At 43.8% G+C, this 16,783-nt stretch overlaps 1 long non-coding RNA gene across 2 annotated transcripts in view; it reads left to right on the top strand.

Annotated features, from left to right (window-relative positions):
* Positions 1-16,685, top strand: part of LOC130157417 (uncharacterized) — a 54,255-nt gene extending 37,570 nt beyond the window's left edge. For both annotated transcript variants that reach the window (XR_008824868.1, XR_008824869.1), the window contains exons 5-7: positions 175-9,730; positions 11,460-11,547; positions 14,371-16,685. This is a non-coding gene — a long non-coding RNA (uncharacterized LOC130157417). The remainder of the gene's footprint in view (positions 1-174; positions 9,731-11,459; positions 11,548-14,370) is intronic.
* The last annotated feature ends 98 nt before the right edge of the window (positions 16,686-16,783 follow it).

Raw genomic sequence — 16,783 nt, 5'->3', positions numbered from 1 at the left:
ACAGGCTCCTCCTGCAGACAGAGCACTGGCAGGCCACAGATTTAGAAGTCACAAATTCCAGGTTCTTTGTGTTTTGTCCTAATAATATTTTACTGCATTGTTCTAACCTCAAGCATCACCTGTTCGGACTTCAAAGAGTAAGATGTGCTTATCTTACCTGTCTTCTCTTTTTAGCTTTCACCTTATGCTGTCATCAGAGCTAGCAAGTCTTATTCTGGTTCCCAGTCTTACTGTCCAGTTGTACCTTCTTCAGCCTGAAAACAACCTCCTGTGCAAGTTGATTGGCTTCCCATCCTCAAGGTGATGAGTTTAAAACCCCACAGTCTTTGGAAAACTAAGATAAAACTTAAGCTCTCAGGAATGGACATGTGAAAATCCTGGGAAAAGAATTTTGGAGAGCTTTTGACCAATGAAATTTAGCATAATAAAAATCCTTAGAACAGTTTAGCTTTTGCATGGTAATTACATGCACTGAGAGTCAATGAGGATGTGCAATAAATGCTATTAGTTTCTATGTGTGATATGAATAATCATCTTTATCAACATTACAGAATGGGGAAGAAGACAAAAAGCAGATATTGTAGATATGTTGGTGATAATGGACTGTTCATAATGGGAACGTTTTTATGTGTTCCGTGTAGTAATATGTAAATATTTCAGTTGAGCAGATTTTTAGGTCATATATAGTTTTTATTAAGATCTATAAAAAGATCAAGAATCATATTTGCAGAAAAGCAGCAGAGTTGAGTGTAGTGCAGATGAGAGGCAACACTGGTCCCTGTGACATCTTCAAGCGTCTTGAGCCTGAAAGTTACAGCTAGCCAGGTGCCACATGGAATCACAGGGCAACTGTATACTCCCTATCCACTACAGTGCTTTATTGTTAATTATTATTATTCAGACACTATGCTGCCTGCAGTTTGTAGATACTGAAAGAATTTTAAGAGGGACATAGTCAGAATTTCTCAGCATAAGTCCAGGAGCCAAACATTTCACCTCTAACAGAGACTTGCTTCATGGCTTCAGACAAAATATCCACTCTACCTTCATTCTCTCTGTAAACGAGGGCTAGGATTTGTGTCTCATGGGATATTGTGAGATTAATTTTTTTCTGGTATGCATAAACTGTTTTGAAGGTGGAAAGATCCAAGTTTTATTTCACAACAGCCTTGCAGTTACAGTACAAATGGAGCAGACCCCGTCTCTCTTCAGAAAGGGACAAACAGCTTGGAACTCGGCAAGTACTCTAGCCAGCTAGAACAAATACAATTTTGCAGTCCATTGATTTCCATTTACAATGCCAAGTTTTATTTGATTTATTTTTTTTAATATCTATGTGCCACAACACTAACTTCCTTTTTTTTTTTTGCTGTTTTTTAAATGAAGTGTCACTGGCATGTGATTAGCCTAGAGATATTTTGGATAAGTTAAGACAAAGGATCAGCAGGCAAACAAACCAGAGCCATTTAGGACAGTGTTGATGATGCAGCCCAAAATTGTTTCCTCCTTATGTGAGAGAGTTTAGGACTTCTGAGCATAGCTGCATGGACTATGTAGGAGGACCTCACACATATGTAGTTAGAGCCAGAGTTAAACGTCTGCATCCTAGGTGGTGTTTAATGACTTTTAATAAAGAATGGCAGCAGATGTATGAATGCTATTTGGGAAAAATTCTGTCCTCTGGTGTGACTCTCCCTGTACTCCCTTAGCACTATGTGATTCCCAGCAGAGTACTGCAAGGCATCCAGCCAGAATCTTCCTAGCGTTGAAAGGCTGATGCTGGGAGTGGGTCCAAGCGTGGGGTCCTCTCCACAGAGTCTGATTTCGGGCTGTTTCACCAACTGGACATGCACCCTTCCACCTTTCCTTTACCTGGTGTACGGGTCACTGACTGTGACCATGATTAAATAGTGCCTGCTGTTACTGAATGAGCAGAGGAGTCTCAGGCAGAGTGGTACAGGTGCCATCGTCTTTCTTGCCTAATGACAGTGGGCTATCACTGCAGCCCACTGGCTGGGGAGGGAAGAGAGAGAAGGAGGGAGTAGCTAACTATCAAGAGGAGCCATGCATTGATACCCTCTAAACTGCTGGAAGAAGAAAAGTTGTTGCTGATAATAGAAAGTACACACGATACCTTGGGCTTGCAAAGAGAATCGGTGATTAAATATGGGGAAACGTCCATTGTCATTGCTCCCACCCACGGGTGCTTATGGGTAAATGGAAGATCGGCCTGTCAGGCTGTCAGCTTCTATGAGCCCTAACTTCCCCATGAAAGGGAGATGGCCATCTTCCCAACAATGGCCCCAGCTCGTTCGGTTACAGCCAGTCAAGTCCAATGACATCAAATATTAATCTGGCACAGAACTTGGGCTGTCCAAGTGCATTTTATAACCAACAGCATATCAAAGCTTTTGGACCGGATGACAATCGCTCCTTTGTTGTTACATCAGTCAGTCACTTTAACCCAGATTCTCAGTCAATTCAAAGGAAAGAAAATGGTGCTTCAGAGAACTGACTGCTGCAAAAGTACTTTTAAAAAAAATTAACAGAAGGAAGGCAGGGCTGAAACTTATTACAAAAGATCCCACCATAAAATCAGGAAAACGTACAAGGAGCCTTAGATGACCTCACAGCAAGAGGCTGTATTGCTGTTCTGTGCACAGTTTCTCTGCAGGGGCAGATCTCAGATCATCCTGAATCTAGTCTTTGGGCTTGCGGTTAGTTAGAGGCTTGGGCCTGATCTGTTTGCCTAAGAGCGTTTATACTCCTTTTATAACAGAATTTCTGTCTGCATAACAGAAATTTCTAGCACTATGAAAGCAGACAAACTTCAGAAATCAGTTTTCCCAGGTGGAGTGTGCAAAGGCAGATCCAAGGCACCGGTTTCTTCCAGTTGTTGTCTGACCACAGCCGCCTGTAATCTGGCTGGCAGATGCCAGCTTGACTCTGTGTCAAGCAGCTCCTGTCTATGTTTTCTCTAGCATCCAGCACTGGCATGACACTTTGGTCCACCTCTGGGTTTGCCTGCTGAATGTGCGAGGAAAAAACTGTTAAGACTGTTAGCAGAGGGCTGAGCGTACAAGCATAGCACATTAACAAAACCACTCCAATTAGCTGGAGGGGGGAGACAAAAATGACAAGAATTTTGCTTCTCTCTGCACAAAACTAGAGCCAGTGAGAAAAAATTATCATTTGACTCTAAATTATTCAAAGGAAGCAAAGAAATAAAATATAGTCTAAAGAAGAATTCTTCCTAATAACTAACTAAAAGTCAAAGCACATTAACATGTGAGGACTGGAAGATCTGGAGAAAGAGCTGGAAGGAAACTGCATGCCTGTAGTCTTGGAGGAAAATGTAGGAACTTAATTTAGTGATATTCGTGCCTCAAGAAAGAGAAAGTTTCTACACTGTGTTGGCACCAATCCCGACCTTATCGTGTGCAGAATAGATGGCTCAAGGAACAGGTGAGGAGTAAAAAGAGGCAGTTTAAATGTTCAGAGGGATTCTGCCATTTAGGTTTTTTTCAGAAGGCGTTTCTGAGTGGGCTGGAGTGGGAGAAAGGGTTGGAAGGCCAGCGTGACTGCTCTCATCTGCAGTCACCTATTAAATGATGCTTAGAGGCATAAGCTACCCCAGCTATGGAAAATCATGTACTTCAGGGTATTTTCTTTAAGAGATCAGAATGAGTGCTTTCAGGTGTCTTCCAAGTCCTTGGAAACCTGGTAAGAACCTTTGATATTTCCAAAGTTGTGTACAAGTATCTGAGTTTAATCTGTTTATTTTTAACAACAAAAAGTCAGCAAATAAAGAAAAAATAGACCCAAGCATGTTGCTTAAGGATATGTCAGAAAACTCATGAATTCATGTGAAAAGCTACTTCTGTGGCAATGGAGTGCAAAATTCAAATACACTGCTAAAGCTTAAAAGTAATCACTGTCTGGAAGGCTTGATAATCTTGTGTCTGTTCTAGCAAATGTTTGAACACTCATGTGCGTGTACACACATGCATGGGCCATCATAGCTGCTAGTTCCCCTTGGGGCAGCTTCAGCTGCGAGGACAAAGGCAAAATAAGCGCAGGGATGGGGAGACCCAATCCTTGGTATTTGCATTACCGGAGTTTGCAGTATAGTAGTCAATGCAGCAGTTACTCTGCAAATGGAGAGCTCTGGTCTAGTGCTGTCAGTCTCACACCCACTGTTCGGGAACACCTACATTCCCTTTAAAAATAAAATTGTAAGAGCTCTGAATACAAATGTGTGAAAGTTTTACTATTTAAAGGGATCTTCTGGAGAAACTATGTCAAATGTGTAGCTCTTTCTAAAATGCCAGTGGCACCCAGGATTACTTGTTCTGGAACCGCTGCTTTCTGCAGCCAGCCAGTAGATGGATGAAGCTCACATCCCGTGTGGAGCTACCCCTTCTCCCAACCACCCGCCTCCTGCCATGCTCCACTTTGCTACTGCTTAGGCAAAAGCATTTCCCAAAGTTGGAGAAGGACTGGAAATCGCATGGGTTTCCAGCTGGCAGCCTTAGCAGTTGTCCTGAGTCATCAAAGCCAGTGGCCCGGGATGAGCGGTGGGAGGTGCGGGAGGCATGCAAGCTGCCTCCGAGTGATGCTCCAGAAAGGGAGAAGCAGCCGGAGGGAGCGTGCTGTTGGCAAATACCACCCACACGGGCAGCACAGCTTTCTGAAGCTCTTCTAGCTTCAGACAGGTTGCGGCACATGGCACGTTGTGAGGGTTGTGGAGGTGCAGGGGGAGCAGAGGGAGGTCAGGATGATGCAGGATTCCAGCACAGGCACTATGCCAGGTCAGTAGTGCCCCATTCAGAGGTTCAGGCGCTCCTTCACCCATCTATCTGCTCTATCTACGTTGGCCAGTTTTAGTGGGCATTTGCACCGTTCTCAGCTTCCTGAAGAAGTGAGATGCCTTCCACTTAGGCATTACTGTTATTTAAGATGGAAAGCAGGGCATTTGCACAGGAATGGAGGCATCGAATCTGATATCCCCTTTGCCAGGTAAGCCAATAGCATGAATGGGATGTTCACCCAGTTGCAAGGCATTCAGTATTTCTGCTCTGACCTACACCAGCTCTGAGCTATTGTCAGAAGAACCATTAGCTGCTTACATCAAGACATTAAGCCAAATCCTGGCTCCAGTGAGGTCAGTCATAAAACTCAAAATTGTTTTCAGTGGCAATAGAAATTCATCTCCTAGACAGTGGTCAGGAGGGAGGAGTCAGATGGCGGTTTGCTGTTGCCTAACGGTGCAAATTTAAGTTCAATTCACTCAAGTTTCAGGACATACTGGAATTCTGTGTGTGAGCGTGTGTACAGAACAGAGGCATGGTAGTTACGGCACTAGGAGACCAAGTATTGGTAGCTACTGGAAGTGCTTTCCAAACTTTCCTGCAAATACAGATGACTATTTTAGGAACTGAGGGATATGGGCATCCTGGCTCCCAGCTGTGTATGGCTAACAGTGTCTCATCTATGTCATATTGCTTAGTGCTGATATTCTATTCATTTAATTACTCAACCAGACAAGTATTAAATGGTGTTTCAGAATTCTTTATTACAATATATGCTTTCCAGTAATTAGCTCACTCATTCTTTGATAGCAGTGGGGGGAAAAACCCTCCCCCCAGGTATTTCCTGCCTGTAAGAGTACACACCTCTTAGAAATGGATTTTGTTCTACAGCTTTTGTTGTTTCCAGTTGCATTTGGATTGGTCCCAAGAAGATGTGCAAATCTCTGTGAGTGCTCTTCAACGTACATTTACATTTTCCCTTGCCTTGAAGGAAATGCACGCCGACGATATGTTTTTGATTTCCTATTTGCTTTTTATTTCTCTGTAGTTTCCTATTGTGACCACTTTTTAAATGCATTCTTTTCAGACTCTCCATTCTGCACACATATGAAATAAGTTATTACACTTTCTTCTACCCTGGACCTAAATTTTACATTCATCATTAATCTGGACCGTTTCCTCTTAGATTGCATAAGAAAATCTACAACTCGGAGTCATGTCTGCTCTCCTGTGGTAATTCAAGTCTTAGATTTATTATAATTGCTAACAGTAAATACTGTATCCATTTTTAGAGAATGATCCAATCTGCTTGTGTTTCCTGATCTTTCTTCTCATTCCTTTGTTATGATATGCTTTTTGCCTCCTAATTGTTTCCATATGAAATGGCCTCAGTCAAAGCGGTTGCAATGAATAATGTCCATTTCAAAATGTCAGCGTTTTGGTCACAGCAGATAACCACGAGCTGGTTACTCCCTGTGCACAGTAGCACTCCTTAAGGACAAGTAATGCGTTTTGCAGTCTTCTTAAGTGAAAACCAGTAAAGATCAAACATAAGGCAGGTTATTAAACGTGAATTCTGCCCTTTCGGCCAATAATCTTGCTACAATTTCTGCTTTCTGCACACCCATAACATTTTGCTTTCCTTTTAGTATAGCTGAATAGTATTAGGAAGTAACTTAGCTTCTCTCCCATGGACTGTGTTTAAAATGTCTTTTGTCAAAATAACTTGAGTGGGGCGGGATGTCCCTTATACGCTTTCAGTACTGAGACTGCTTTATTGAAGTATAAATCAGGGCCCCTTCACCAAGGCAGAAAGCTCTGCTGGTTCTGCTGCATTTCCACAGCTCGGTACAGGGCTGGATACACTTAACTGAGAGGTGTGAAGGAGCATCCTGGAAGAGATGGAAGCTAAATATATTCTGCTACAAGATTTCTTCCATTCCTCTCTCCACCCCCAGATCCCAGAGACAACAATGGCTTATGCAGGGTTTTACATATGCAGCTAATGGTGGAGGGAGGAGAATTCCCACAGATAAAGAGCTTTAAGTCCAGTACCAGCACAGCACACAGCCTGAAATGGTGCTGGAGCTGGTTTTGAGGGAAAGCATGCCAAAGAGAGGTCCTGCACAATTATTTTTAGGAAAGGATCCCTGGCTATAAGGAGATCCTTCCCTACAGTTTTGATATAAGCACCTAGACAAGGTGGTGAGGGGATCGGACTTCATGTAGACCCCCTGCGCTTAGTGTTTCCTTTTGCTTAGTCCTAAGGTCTTCCTGGTTTGGGAAGTTTATTTTGTTTCAAACCACCCTTTGACACCCAGCTATCTGTGTGCATAGTTCTCCTGGGGCCAGGTACCTGATGACACGCTTTCCATCCCTTACGAGAGCATCATCTTGTTCATGTTTAAGGAGCCAAACTCCATAAAAGCACAAAAGAGCGAACGAGTTTCCTCTCATTTGCCCCTGATTTTATGCTTATATAATTCCACTAATTTCATTTGCATGGGAACAGAAACAGATCCCTAGTCTCTTGGTAGAAATGATTTTACAGGGCTGTTATCCAAACCAGAAGGCCAAGCAGGAATCTACTTCACATGCATAAACCACCGCAACAGAAGCGACATGCATAGTGGTTGTTTTATTCCCACTCCACATTTTTTTGCACATTTACATACACTGTATATAGTGGAATGGGGGCAAAGGAGAATAGCAGCTGAGCAGCCCTTCCTCTACTACAGGTGAAAGGTGTCTAGCTGAATGGTTTTGTCTCCAGGTACACAAAAGGAAATTAAACCATGAGAAGGGATACCTCAGAGCTGTAAACTCCGAGGGGAAGAAATTACTATCAGTTTGACAGGTTTGTAAGTGAATTACTTATTTATGTAGCTCAATAGATTTAATATTTTCACAGATGAAAGACAGAAATTAAACATGCTTTGCAAACACATGTGTTGCCTTCTCCGTTTACTTGAGAATGGGTCAAGTTAAAATTGCTGCTGGTATGGCCACAGATAATCAACGGGGGAGAGCTGAAATGATAAACAAATGAAAGCAAACAAAATTGCTTTTAAAAGTTTCAAATGAGTATGCTGTTGGAAGTGCTATAAAAGATAACACAAAAGAGCCAGCTAAAAACCATGGCTCAAGCTCAATTTTTTGCAAGCAATCATAAATCTTCACTTCAGCGGCTTTGTGCTCATCTGGGGGCACTGGACAAGTGAAAAAAGTTGACCTCATCATCATGTGAAGTTTCCTATTCCTGTCCTAAGTTGTCATTGGTAAAAGCAGGCAGCAAGAATTCCAGTTGTAAACAGTCGCGTACTGCCAATGTTTCAGCAAGGGTAACCCACATTTTTTCCTCTCTGCAACTGTAACAGCTTGTGCCTAAGGTGCTTAGTGGCTGCAGCGGAGAAGGCTGTAGACCAGCCCTTGCTTCATTTGCTTCTCTGGTGAAACATAAATGCCCTTGCTTAGCTATAACTACAGAGGGAGATGCCGTAATTTGGCAAATGGACTTTGAGAGTCATAGGGTCTTGTTTCTGTGCAACGACTCACAGAAATAGGAGCAAGGAGCCCTTATCCTCTCTTGCACCCACTCCAACTGCACAGCATGAAGACATGTCTGCAGGTCTTGCACCCTCCTGACTTGTTCCCAGAGCTCATGGCCCTTGTCCAGATCATCTTCCTGGGAGGGAGGCAGGATGCTTGCTTTTTGGGTGGTTGACCAAGGACCATATGGGTGGCATTGCAGCCCTTCCAGTGAGCAGATATTCCTGAAACATGAGGTGAAATTCAGCTCACCCCAGGATTGATATTGGTGCGGAGCCGAAGGACCTGATGCAGCAGGATAATGAGCTCCCTTCCAACACATCTGCCAAAGGCAGCAGGCATGTGCTTCAGCACGCAGCTCCCGCTCTTACTTGCGGGATGGCTCCCTCAAATTTAGTTTTAAAAATGCAGGTATTAGTGACTAGGTATCTCACTACTAGCCTAACAGTTTTCCTTGGTGCAATTAAAAATGTGTTCAGAACGTATAATAGGAGTCAAATGAATTTTTAAAGCATTGTGCAGACAATGTACATCAGGTTGAAAAATATATTTGACATCTGCTATCCTATGACTGCAACAGCCATAGAGAAAAAGCTCTCGTTAAAGGAAATCAGAAAAAAAAGCTTTGGAGCAAATTTCAAGGATAGTAATCTCCCTTTGAAATGTGTCTGTGCCACCATCATCTTTGAGAACCTTGAAAATGTTTGTGCTTTTTTCCTGCTTTATTATCCTTAAAAGTATCCCACACCTCCCACTCCCCACCCACCCCACCCCTGGTCTTGCCAATATTGTCATTTCAGCAACCAAAGGATCTCTTCTAAACAATTAGAAAAAAATGTGCTTGTACACCTGTGCAAATACCTATTTCCAAAAATAACTAAAACTGCTGTTTTATGTATTTATGTTATGATGCATTTTGAAATAGGACTAAATGTTTATTTACATGAGAGAGCACGCTAGCTCTAGTCTATTAAGAAAATAATGGGCATTAAACCTTATACAGCATACAATCTACTGAATAAAAGTAGATTATATTTTAAAGAGATCTGTGGCTTAGTGATCTACAGTTTTAAAGCAAAACAACTCACTTAGCAGAAGAATAACTATTTTGGTAACAATTTATTTCTTTTGATTTTAAAACTCTTTTAGGAATTGCTTTAAACGTAATGAAAGATAATGAGAGGGGACGATAAATTAAAGCAAGAGTGAAGATGGATTGTTGTGCCCTATAGAAAAGTGTCAGTCTAAAGGCGGATTGTCAGCTCCTTCACTCAGTCTTCTCTGTGTTGCTCAGTCGATGTAGTGAGGCTTTCATATGGTCTTACCCAGCCAGTGGTGGATCTCCTCCAAGGCAGAGGATGTCCGCAAAGGTAAGAAAGCTGCCCGGTGCCCTCGCCTACCTCCATCGCTCAGCGAAGGAGATGGTGTGAGCAGTTAATGGCAAAGAGATGCGGCCTGAGCAGAACAGGGCTGTGATACTTGACTGCTCAAGCAGCTAGCACTAACTTGAGCAGCCCAAAGGTCACGACTATTTATGCAGATAAAAGGTCAATGGCAAGCTGGCATGTGGCTGCAGGCTATCTTGGTACGCACTTCACCCGGAGCACTGATACAGGCTTCTGATTCACAGTTTGTCTTTCTGCATGAACTTTCAGGCCAAGCTTTGGCTGGGAAAAAAAATCTCTGCCATGGGAGTTGACACAGTTAGGAGCCAGATGCAATTTTTGTGGCTCAGGCTCATTTGTAGCTAAATCAAACCTTTGAATCATTATTTATAAAAGACAGCCAAATTCTGAACTGTTTGCTCAGTGTTTAGTCAGCCCTTATGTGGATAAACTCCTCTGAAAGCATGCCTGAGTACAGATAGAGGAAAAAACTGAACAAGATGCTCGGGATGTGACCTGCTGAAAGAAAGCCTGTGAAATGCCTACAGCTTCACCAGAGGCGGGGTTCTTCAACTGTCAGTATGTAGACAAAAATCACTTTAAATGTGCAGGACCTTACAGCACAAGACTAAATGACACGGTTTGAATTTCCAGAGCAGTTTCAGTTTAGGTGAAACAGTGTCTATTTGGGTGAAAAAGGGAAGTAGATAAACTATGTTTAGTCTATTCAGGTTCTATACATTTGAAATTTTATAGTCAGTAAATGCTTCATCCTTTGCTGTCATTAGAAAATTAAAACATACTTTAACCTTCAGTTCCAGCAGCTGTCTGTCTACCTGCACTGATTTTGAACAAAATCTTTTAGCCTTCTGTTGCAAATCAGTCCTGTATGCCCTGGTTCCCAGTAGGAAGTGTGCAAAATATTTTGTGACATTTCATTCCCCCCAAAAAAGGTAATGGGAAAGCATCATTACATTGATTTATTTTTCATCATAGAGGTATTTGGCACTATGCCCTGATTTAGGTTGCAGCAGTAACTCTATTATAAGCACTGCTTTGCCTCCTCCGGTAATTTTTTAATAGGAGTTAGCTATTATTCTGTTATTTTTGTTTGCTGATACAGAAAAAATATGTTAGGATGAAAACCCGCCATGCAGAAAGCAACCAAAACTGTCTTCAGACCTGGAAAAGCATATTTTTCTTCTAGCCATCTCTTCCCATCAAAATGGAAAACTGCCAAGTTCTTCCTTGACCACCGTCTTCCCAGATCTCCACATGAGGGAAAGTTTAAACAGTTGCTCGGATGCATTTTGTCAAGTTTATTAATTCCATTATACTCCTCCTTCACTTCATATTTTGTGGGCTTGGCTTCAGGCAAACTGAAACCACTCTATAGCAATGGTAAAGTCTGGTTGGTGAATAAGCATATTTTATATGTGTTTTCCCACTGAAAATGGCAAAATCCTAGCCACTGCACATTTGCAAGTACTTTCTTGCTCGTATTTATCAAACTGAAGAGAGTCTCCATTCAAGACTGAGGTTTATTACCATGTCCACAGACATGCAGGATGCAATTCGAACGGCTTGTGACTCATGCAGTGCAGCTGTAAGTGCCATGGCGATAATAATCGTGTGGCAGTTCCCATGGACGAAGGCTTCTGGTCCATGTGTGGAAGTGCAGGTGACTCTTGAAGACCTTCTCTTTCTCTTATAGCTCATCAAAGGAAACAAAAAGAAGCCTTTGCAGAATCTGATGTCATTGGAATACATTCTGCAATTTCCTGGACTTTATGCTGCTTCTTGTAAGTGTTCTGTTATTATTGCCAGTCCCTAAAAAACAGGACTGTACTTTACTATAGATGATGGCTGTGGGATTTCTGTTATCTTGGAGCAAATATGGTTTTTATGCTTTCCTTCTTATTAAGGTATTTGAGAAAAAGAAACGCAGAAAAAGCAAGATCTTGCTCATAGTTAGTGTTGAAGGCCATCTATTCTCACACTTTAAGAACATGGTTTAGAAAGGGGATCTTCTACTGCCTCTGCCCAGGTACCTTTTTCTCATCTTTCCAGAATGATATGCTGGTGAGATGAAGACCTAGAGCTATGTTTTCCTCATTGGAGTCCAGAAAATACTGCAGGTTTACGGACAATGTGCCATCAGAAATCAGCATAAAATGGAAGCAGTTGTTTATCAATTTAAAACAACAACAACGGGGGAAAAAAAGGCAGAAGAAAAGAGTGTGAGCCCCACTGGCTTTCTACTCTTAATCCTAGTCTAGAGCCTATGATTCGATATCGCATCTTCCTCCAGCTTCTCTGTTTTATGTGAGTGCACCTATCTACTTTTGTGGGCTCTCCCATGTTGTTTCATTTTAGTGAATGGTCCCAATGCAGTTAAAAGACTCAGCTTTAGGTCACCTGAATCAGCTTTACAACACCGAGCCTTGAGTAGGGGAGCCGTGTAATCCCCACAACAGAGCTCTACATCTGCTAACTGCGAAGCTGAATGGCTTCTTGAGTGGCTCTGGCAGTTTGTGTTGAGCACCACACTGCTAGACCTGCCTTGCTATCCATATCTGAGTTACTTAAATGCTAATTTGGACATGCCCGTATCACTTCCAGCATTGACACAGCTATGTAACATAATATTCTGAAAGCATTTGCAGTCCCTTCTACCTGGGACTCAGACCATGTAGCGCTCTCGTTTGTGCACTTCCTACAGAAACCAAAGGGGTGGGAGGAATCCCCTGTCCTATTGCGTAGGGGAAGAAGTGCCATCCCAGTGAATTATGGGCACTGGATGCAGTCCAGGTGTGAGTGCTTCAGGGATGACACACAAAGGACAGGGCAAAGCTTTCAACACGCAAGCAAAAAGCGCAGCTATTCCCACAACCATGTTTATATTAGAGGCAGTGTCTTCCGACAGTCAACAAACCTCAATTTTTTTTCCTAACCACTGCTGCCATCCAGGTGAGGGAAGGGTAGCTGGATGAGCAGTCACCCCAATTCCTCCCAGTTCTCAGCATTCTGGGTTGTTTGATCAATAGATGCCCTCAGGATACCAGAAATGGAGATGTCTCATTTAGTACCTTAAAATTTTGCACAGCGAAGTTTTTCCTTGCTGAGGGTGGAATGGGCCTTCCAAGTACCTTTGAGTGGCTAAATATTGATTTACACCCTAGTTTTATCCCCATAAAGTTGGAACACCTTTCTCAGGTGGTAGGTTCTCTGTTACAGACAGAACGGTAAAAAATTATACCCATTATGCAAAACCAGCCAAGAACTATTCTCCTTTGGTATGTAGCAGTTAGTTAAATGCTAAGTTTTAGTACTTGATGTAAGTAAAGAACTTTTTTCTTCTTACTGCAGAAACTCACTTAGAAAAATTGCAATTAATTTCTAATTAGGTTGTTCAAATTATTACTATAATCTGCACAGCAATGACATAGCAAAACTTGAGGAGGCAGCTATAGCGTTTTATAGCATTGCACAGTGCTCTGTATACATCAGTCCACACGATCCATTAAAGTATTATTAAAATGATAGAATAAATTGACTTTGCACAATATTCAATATACCACGTACAGTAACTGTGAAAATTGCTGGCATATACAGCTCATCTAACATTGTAACTCAAATTACTTTTCTAATTTGTTGTCCCCATCCTGAAACTGGACTTCTATATGACTGTATTCCTGCGGGGGGGGGGGGGGGGGGGGTTGAAAAAGGAAAAAAAAGCACAGTGCAGAAACATTGACAGATATATTAAATTACATACAAGAGAGAGAAATTATCACGTTAAAAAGTCTGAGTTGGTAGAGCTATACTGGGCCATTGCAACAGAGAAATTACAGTCAATTCCCATTATTGCTCTGTCAGAGGTGTCAGAGTCGCAGCCCGCAGCTGCGGCCGGTCAGTTGATGTATTTCCCTGCCTCTCACCGCACATGCAGGCTGCAGAGAGTGTCAGCTAGGCTGCTGGAAAGCAATTCTGCCTCTGTAGGCTACCGAGAGTGGATCCTGGCCTCAATATACCTGAGGAGCTGTTGTTTTACTTACCTGAGGTTGCTAACAACCTCTTTGCAAGGGGGATGAATTCCCCCCTCTCCCATCAATGTCACTGGGGCGTTTGCTTTAATGCTTAGTAATGCCGCTGTTAAGTGTTGGTGTAATTTCACTGGTAGTGTAATTGCAAGTTAACTTGGTGGCTGATCTCCTCAACAGATGGAAGCAGGGTGGGGGTGGTGATGAAACCCACAGGAAATGGGTGCTGCTGGAGGAAAACGCAGATGGAAAAAAAGGAGACACATAAGAACAGAGAAAGGGGAGAGAAAGAGATCAAGGAACCAGGGGGCTTAAGAAACACACGGCAGAGAAAGGCTGCTCTGAATGACCAGTTCTTCTACCTTCAGAGAAAACTGAACCTAACTAAAAAGAGAATTTGATAAATTACAGATACTCAATACTTTAATGGACGTATACAGAAATAAACAGTATGGTGGTCGGTGGCCAGGTTCTCTGGGACCTGAAATTCTTGCATTCAGGTCCCTGCTCCTCAGCAGACCCTTAAGCCATAATTAAAGAGCCTACATTTTATTTATGCTGTGGGCCTTATGTTTCCTACAGCCTCTGTGCTCCTGAGACCGGCAGTGGCAAACTCCAGGAACAGGACTCGGACAGAACATGCAGTTCTCGGTACAGCCCTTCCATATACTTCTCATCAAATCTCTCAGGACCTGCTTCACAGAAATGGTGACATACCTAACCTCAACCGATTCCTTGAGCCTTGGCACCCGAGTAACCCGCCCATGCGTGAAGCTGGGTGTCACGATGCTTTGCCTCTCTGAGCCACTGTGAAGATAAAGGACAGACGCCAAGGAAAGGGCTCAGTAAACCAGGCCCAGCACCACGCACACGTGAGCATTTCAATGCCAGGGCTTAAGCTAATGTCTCCGCAGGAGATGGTTTTGCTCCACACAGATGCACCAGTGCTCTGCTCTGCTCCAGATCTGGGGGTGCGACATACATGCACCCTGAGCGGTGCTATGCCACTTCTATCCCAAATCTAGAGCAGATGATGAAGTCAAGAACTTGTCTGCAGTGATTCACGCCTCTGGAACTGTAAAGAAGTTGGGAACGTCAGAGCAATCCCTAAAACTGATTCAAAGGGGCACAGGGAGGAGTAAAACTGCTTGAAGCCATCTTGATGCCTCATGAATCCACGTCGAGCATAGTGTGACCATAGGTGGGGATTTGCTCCTATTTCACATCTCAGAGGTATGAGGAGGTGTGCATAACAATAACCTTGGCATTTATTGCTTTCTCTGAAAAGTATTTTGTTCATCTAGGTATATATTACAGAGAGAAGAAATGTTATAAGAGTTTGAAGTGAAAATAGTTTAGATGTGCTTGATTTGTGGACTATAAATACACTTAAGCGTGTATATATATTAGGAAGCCTAAAAAAACTAGTGTATCACAAAACAGTAACTGCAGATTTCAAGGCTGAAGGCCAAATTTAAGTACACCATGTTGTTTTCTGTGTTCCCTATGATCAATCACAAAGTGAGTAGAGAAGCTGAGAGGCACAGGGCTTGATGAAGGGGTCTCTGATTATTGTAAGAAATCAGGCCTTGTTCTGGGTTCCCCCACCCCCCTTTGTTCTGAAGTTTGGTAGACACGAGATTAGTTCTGAAAAGAGAGCAGGCCCTGAGAACTGCAGTCAATATTCAGAGGGAAAAACTCACAGAATTTTTGTTAAAAATTTGTTCATGCCAGTCCCCTCCCAAGCACATCCTATTTATATGGCCTATAAAGCAAAAAGGCTGTGAAGACCGGAGACGAATGAAGCCTCTTCAATGTGTGAAGTGAGTGCCGTTGCTCTAGTTTGTGTAATAGCAGTGATAAGTAGATAGGTATAAAACACTGTTTGTTTAAGTACTGTATAAATATCCACTAAATAATTCTTGCAATAGATATGGAAGTAGGTAATTTTTATTGTAATATGGTAATTTGCATTCAAACTTAGCTCAGAAAACCCAAGACTTGGGCCTCCAAAATTTAGTAACGTATTTATGGCCCCAAAATAAGCGTTGTGCTTTTCAGAGGTGACAGGTAGGCCTGCTTTCACTGAACTCAGCCAGCATTGTGGCTGTTCGTTGAATTATCAGTTGTTTATGCCTTTGAAAATGTATTTGCAAGTTTGAAAATTTTGTCTGGAGTGATGTGCCCAAATGCATCTTAGGGGAAACCCTGGTAAGGCTCGAGATCCTAGTGCTGGATTGCTGGCCACCGGCCTTGCCCTGGCAAGCACGGCACCAGGGCGTACGTGGTCTGTAGCAGGGGAATCTGTTCTTTTAAACAATGCTACCGGCCATAAGGCACCTCTGGTGTGCAGAGCCAGGTGGGAATTGTTCTGGACCGTTCTGGCTGCAGAGCCAGTCTCGTTTAGTAACTGTGGGTGAGGCTTTCCGGAGCACAGTGAGATAAGGCTTGAAACGTTCTGGAGAGGCGCTCCCGGGGATATGCAACTCAGGTGCACCTCGGTGAAGCCCCGGGGTGACGCACCGAGACAGGCCGCTGCCAACGCCGGGCCGCGGCCCCACTTCGAGGCCTGCGGTCCAGGGCCTGCTCCAGCCGGGCCTGCCTGCCTCCCTCCGCGCCCCACCGCGGCCTGTCGGGGGGAGGCCCCGCTGCCCCCGAGCCTCTGCGGCGGCGGCCCTGCCCGCCCAGCACGCCCCGCCGCAGCGCCCGCCGCCCGCAGGCCGCGCGGCCAGCCACCGCCGCAGGCAGCGCAGCAGAACGGGGCAGGGCCCGGCGGCCGGGCAGCGAGCGGAGCGCGGCGGGGCGGGCGGCGGGGCAGGTCAGCGGCGCCCCCCCGGGGCGGGCCGGGCCGGGCCGGGCCTCGCGCACTGCGGGCGGGGGGAGGGGTAACCGCTTCCCAGCCCAGACTGTGCATGTCCAAGTGACGCATTGCAGGTACGAATCCACCAATCAGCGCGCTCCTCCTGGAGTCCCTGCACTCCTCGGCATTTTTTTT

The sequence above is a fragment of the Falco biarmicus genome, chromosome 12, assembly GCF_023638135.1.
Source record: "Falco biarmicus isolate bFalBia1 chromosome 12, bFalBia1.pri, whole genome shotgun sequence".
Taxonomy (NCBI): Eukaryota; Metazoa; Chordata; class Aves; order Falconiformes; family Falconidae; genus Falco; species Falco biarmicus.
The sequence above is the reverse complement of the archived record's forward strand: the minus strand, read 5'-3'. Positions and strand labels throughout refer to the sequence as shown.